The sequence below is a fragment of the Pecten maximus genome, chromosome 2 (assembly GCF_902652985.1).
Source record: "Pecten maximus chromosome 2, xPecMax1.1, whole genome shotgun sequence".
NCBI lineage: Eukaryota > Metazoa > Mollusca > Bivalvia > Pectinida > Pectinidae > Pecten > Pecten maximus.
In genome coordinates, this window is record NC_047016.1 from 689,333 (window position 1) to 696,018 (window position 6,686).

Consider the following 6,686-nt stretch of genomic DNA (forward strand, 5'->3'; position numbering starts at 1 on the left):
GAAACTATTTGGGAAATTGAAATTTTCGCGTCTTTTTATTTGGCGGTGTTAAAATTTGACGGGTTAAATTTTGGCGATCTTTATACGGACCCGCCAAATCGCCAAATTAAAGCCCCGCTAAAATTTCCCGCTATACGGTATGACCTATGCTTGAGCATATCTCGTTAACCAACGGACCCAGAGAAAATACGCTAAGGATGAAATCTTGAGATTAATTGAGTTCCGGGTTACCAAGATCTTCCAACAGACGACTAGCATACCAATGGGGAGGGAACTGTGTCCCTCTCACGGCCGACTGATAATTGAAGATCGGAACAGGTAAAAGAGACATTATAAAGTCCTTCAAAATGAATAACAATAACTCCATTGGCCATGTTTATCGGATAAATCCAGCAGAATTTGAAAACTACAGACTATTCAACATCAGCCGCTTACTTTGATCTTTACTTACAACGTTTAACGCAACCAGCAGAGACAGCACACATGTATACATACAGACAGCACACATGTATACATACAGACAGCACACATGTATACATACAGACAGCACACATGTATACATGTACATACAGACAGCGCACATGTATACATGTACATACAGACAGCGCACATGTATACATACAGACAGCACACATGTATACATGTACATACAGACAGCGCACATGTATACATACAGACAGCACACATGTATACATACAGACAGCACACATGTATACATACAGACAGCACACATGTATACCTACATGTTGTATGATAAGGGTGGTGATGTCAATTACCTAACTGTTAATTTTCTATTTCTAGATTGTAACATCCCTTCTTCTCCAGGCCTTCCCACGGTGTTGATATGGTCCATGTGATTTGACATTCAAGGGCTTCTTCTCATTATCATGATTATTACGGATTTCCAAGATTGGAGCCATTACTCTATCTGGATCACAGACACTCTCCTAGTCTATCAATATACCCAATATACAATCTATTGGGTAATTGACCCTGGAGTGATCCCCCGGATCCTGAAGTCGGCCTATGACAATGACTATGAAATATGAGATCGTATGTGATCTTATTGAAGCTGACAAACCAGGCCTCCCTCCTAGAACTCTGCAGTGATCTTATTGAAGCTGACAAACCAGGCCTCCCTCCTAGAACTCTGCAGTGATCTGATGAGGGAGTCATGATCAACCGTTGTCGAGAAAATCATGGAGTTTTCCAACGAAAGTAGTCTGCACAGTATGGGTCCTAGGCGGAGCCGAATTCCAGTAGGGGTCTGACCAGGCCAGGGCAGAGTAAGCGATGGCTTTGACCTGCCTGGTCCACCAGAACAGGTTACAGCCTAAGAATCCTTGAGTTCTATGCGCCATGGCAAAAATGCACAACATGCGAGTCCCAAGACAGGTCATTGGACAGGTACGGGGTGTTTGGGACAACCTGGATTGTTGGTGGAGTGAGTAGTAGAGATGGAGTGACATTGTTTTGATGTCCTTATGACAATTAATTTGTCTTTTGCTGTATTGACGGGTCTACAAAAGATAGATTCATCGGGAAAGAGACGACCATTGGGAAGTACATATTCGGAAAGGCCGTTAATGAAAAGGAGGAACAGAGGTGTTCCGAAAACTTTACTTTGCTAGAAGGAAAACCTTTCGGTACTATTCATAGTCGCAATTATTTAGATTTCCATTTCGGATGGAAATCCGTATCGTTTTCGTTATGTTTTTTGTTTTTGTTTTGTTTTGTTGTTCTTATTATCATTCTTATTTACACCAATCTTGTTAAAACTTTAGCTCATATATAACTTTAGCACATAATAGAGATATTGAACCGATGATGTCCTTGATATTTTCGTGATCGTGGATTTAAAGGTCAATATCACACAACTATAGATAGAACTTTGATAATGTTTTTGAGCGACCCCATATTCCGTGCACGCTAAGTTCTTCATGACGTTCATGCATAGTCAGTGTTAACTTTTCTCTGTCGAATATTATCAGAGAATCCTGTGTCAAGGTAAAGACCTCGCTATTGAGTCAAAATTAGGTAAACAAAAACACAGTCTCAAATTGAGTAATCATCGCATGTGAAAGAGCATGATCCACTGAGATGGAATATACATTTTTTTGGTCTTCCGATGAATAAACCGAAGTTTTTCCCGCCGGAATTGAAAAATCTCAAAATTGCTCTGGAAATGTTTCTGCTTCTTTATCTATTTACAGATATACTTGATATTTTTTTACATATAGTTGACAATAAAAATGTATGCTTATCTTTGACCCTTGACCTTCATTCAAGGTCAATGGGTTCAAATAATCAAAACATCAAAAATTACAAATTTCATTCAAAATGGTCTTTTTCAATCACGTTGTGTGTGATGTTTCAAGGACAAGTCATCAATAATTGCGGAGAAATAGAACTTGGAAAAATGTTTCCCGGCAAAATTCAAATTTGTCCCAAAAGTTGCAATTTAAATGTTTTTTTCCCCCCATGAATCACATTCAGACTTCATGATTTTATGTCGGTATGCATCGCTATACCAACTTGGATTCGTGCACGTATGAATACCTCACCGTTTCGTAGCTCGGCATTCACAACGGGCATGAGCCTAGGTTATACATGTACATAGAAGTTTGTTGCAGGCTCCAACACTGGTATTCATACGTGAGAGATTTAGTCTATTGTAGATAATGATGATTATAATATATTACTTTCTGAATTAAGTGTTCTTCATGACTTGAAGCGGGTTTTGTATAGAATATAATGCATAGATTTTATCTCGGCACTCGGCCAACCGATTTTGATGTGGTTCGCGACATCATTCTTTGGTTTTTACAAAAAATACCATGTTTGAATATCGTTTTTTTGTTCTTGGTACACTTTAACACCGAGTTTCACCACGTCAGCATTTGAACACCAAGAACTTTAACTCTGTACATGTACCACTTGTGATATATACTGAAATGACTAAAGTTTTATATACATGTATGACTAAAAACAAACACATTTTATGTTAAATATTTTATTAGAAAATGTTTTAGATAATGCAATGAACTTTCAAAATACATGTCAAATACAATTTATATAATTCATATATATTCATAAATATATATGATCTCTAGCAATATAGTCTTTGGAAAAAACATTTGATTGTGTCACATGGATTATAAAATAGAGAAATGCTTTAACAGCTTAATATTTAAATCATACGCTTCAGAAAAAAAATATACGTTGAAATTTTATTGTTATCACATGAAAAAATCAGCAAATATGTTTTTTATCTTCTAAAAACCACCGTACTGTCTTCTTAAATAATGTTAAATAAATATGTTTATTATCAAAAATACCAAAGAAACTGTTGATGTAATACCATGTACTGACTTTCGTATACGTGAAGTATCACTATCGAAATGGAGATCATTTACAAATCGTGTGCTTTTAACATGCATCTTATTGCCGTACTCAACAAGACAAACACCGAAACATGAATTAAATAACTTCCACGATTCCAATGATCGATGGTAAAATTATGGATTGATATACATGTATTTAACTCGTTATGGTCATAAACGTGATAAAACTAACTTTCTGATAGCAAAACTTTAAAAGAATAGTTATCATTTATTTGCAAATATATTTATCTGTAAAAGATTGATACATAGTAATAACAAGACATTTCGTAACTGTCTTGTAAATCTTACCTGTGCACGGAGAATGACTTGTAAATCATTCTTATCAACCAATGAAATACGCGCAAAGCATTTCCGCGGCGTTTGATTGACAGCAACAATGCTCACTGAGGTGTGACGAACTTCAGTGTCATCTGCTTTGTATAAGGTGACTTGTCAATCCAACCGATGAAATTCGTGTACGGCCAGGTACCCATTTCTATTGCGTTTGATTGACAGACAGCCAAGATGGATACTATCCACCAATGACGGCTATCATGTTGATTCATCACAAAATGAAAACGTGTTGTATTCTATAAGACGCTACGTAATAAAATGTACAAGTATTATGATTTTATAAAAATCATTGAAATCACATTTTTGATAGAAACAGTAACCATAAAATAGGCTAGAGTAAAACAAAAAATACTCAGTGACATGATATTAATGTGAAGACATGAAACAGCCGGTACATTTAACACCCATATTATATGGATGCCCTAAGATACGATATATTGCAGGTTTTTGACTATGCAACCAGTATCATTACACATAATTAGTGTTATTCCCACTTTTGATCAGTTTCATATATGGAATTAGCCAGAGTTTCTATTAGCCTCCTCTGGCACACTACGATATGAAAACGTGGAATTCTCCGACAGCTGACATGTGGCATGTCGCTAAGATTTTGGTCCTAATACAATAAAATCGGGAATGACATAACACTTACATATATGGATAAATGAGATATTTATTTACCCCAGTATACCCATTTAGTCCCATCTAGGTGTTTTATTCAGTCCTTATAGACCCTCGCTTTACGCTAGTCAATATTTCATTCTGGATTCGACGCCATGTTGCTAACTATACATTGTAGGTCGCGGTCGGCCTAATTACCTAATCCATGTGCGATGATACAACTTTTATTTCTATAGATTTTACCGCTTATAATTAAGAAATTATGAATTTTTGAATTTAATATAACAGGTTTTGTGAAATAATAAGCTTAGTTTTCTTGATTCAAACTACGTTAGAAGAAAAACACAATAAATTATATGTGGTCTTTTCGGTCCATTGCGTTCCGATTCGGGTTGTTGCGTCGTACTGTCACTTACAAAATGGCAGGTCAACAGCGTGAAATTTTGACTAGCGTAAAGCAAGGGTCTATACTGACGGAATAAAACACCTAGGTGGGACTAAATGGGTGATCTGGGATAAATAAATATCTCATTTATCCATATTGGTAAGATACGTACGGTTTCACACCGGTTTTATTGTATTTACACCTTATATCTTAGCGACACCAAACGGTGACGGAACATTCAATGTTTTCATATAGTAGGCTAGTGCGTTCTGGCCCTACACCAGGAATGTATGCAAATTATATCCTTACTTGGATTTAAGTTGTTTGAAATGATAAATGATCATCACACAGTGATTCTTAGATCTACTACTCAAGAAATAACTTCCATCAAATCTACTTTCTTTTACCTGTCATCGACACACAGCGGAATGTTTACAGTTCTTTATATATCTAAATATACTACACATTATCTATGTCCCCTCTAGACTACGACTATAGTGACAAATAAAAAAAATATATCATATTTTCAAGCTAAGTAAAACTGATGTTTAATTCTACGGCATTTATAAGAGATGGAAACAATTAAAACCAATGGCAAATGGTTATACCGTACGTCTCTGGTCACATCGATCATAGCGTTGATGGGTGTCAGTTATATACATGTAATTACTCCATACCGATTCATATTACAGGTAAATTTTATCGCATGAGTCAGCACCGACGAGTCCTGCTGATCCTCTGTGATCCTCTGTGATCCTCAGTGTCTCGATCGCGGAGGTTCACCGCGGCACGCTTGGTCACCGCGATCTTTGATGATTTAACCCCGGTGATCGATCGGCATAATTGGTCTATCACCAGGAAACACGGTGATTATTTCTCCATGTACACTCGTCACCATTAAATCGCGGAGGAGAGGGTAGAAGTATTAAAAGCTAAGGTCCTTACTGTAGAAGCGATGCCTACCTCTCCTCCTATCGATACCCATTACTTGCACACAGGTTGTTTTTCGTGCTCTATCGGGACACAGTGAGTGACCGAGGCGGTATTGAATTAATGATAACATATATAAATATATACCTGTGTATGCATGTACACGTTTTAAGGTTATGGTATTCGGTAACAACGTACGTGGCAGGCACTGTTCTGTCCTAGCTACATGTAATCATGACATATATTTGAATTGTTACGCAATGCATTCAAAACATGCACTGCACATGCAATCGAAGTTATATAAGGGTAATGTCTAGCTATAGATGACCATCGCATTACGAATAAAAATTACCTGTACAAGACGTTTGATTTTTAGTTCCTGGATTACCATCACACCAAAACAAACATATGTAATATTAAAACCAACAGACGAATATTTTTTCCGGAAACTGGAGCATCGATGGGAAGAAAATAATGATCCTGACGAAAACTTGATACGTTCTCCGCGAATACAGATCGACATTTTCTAATTATTATATATATATTTTTTTTACTATTTCCTTTTTTACATCATACCAGCTCAACATCATTTCCTTCTCTGTGGTTTGTGAAACATCAATGACTAGTTTCACGGCAGAGACTTGTATATCAGGTATTGATAGGTGATATAAATATTTTCAAATGTTTTCATTGAACGTCAGCCTCACTGTTGTGACCTTTATTGGTTCTCGAAGTAATATAATCGGATTTTCAAAATGTTGAAATTAATTGAATTTGACTAGGTGTTGGTGTCACCATGTCCTTTGAGATCGAATTAATGTTGGTATTAATACTGAAGGCATCCGTTATGTACAGTAAATTGTTTACTCTGCCGAATATGTGCGTACATAATGATGATACAATATTTATCAAAGTGTCACGCATTGATCAACAGTAAACTACAATTCGCACTTATAAAATCTACAAGTAAAGTGACCAATACCCAGCCATAATTATTTAACACTATGAAACAC

The 6,686-nt window shown here is 36.4% G+C and overlaps 1 protein-coding gene across 1 annotated transcript in view; it reads right to left on the reverse strand.

The window, feature by feature from the left end:
- Positions 1-6,094, reverse strand: part of LOC117344156 (protein ABHD14B-like) — a 29,909-nt gene extending 23,815 nt beyond the window's left edge. The window contains exon 1 of the mRNA XM_033906813.1: positions 6,026-6,094. The gene's annotated coding sequence lies outside the window, so the exon portion shown is untranslated. The remainder of the gene's footprint in view (positions 1-6,025) is intronic.
- Positions 6,095-6,686: the final 592 nt, after the last annotated feature.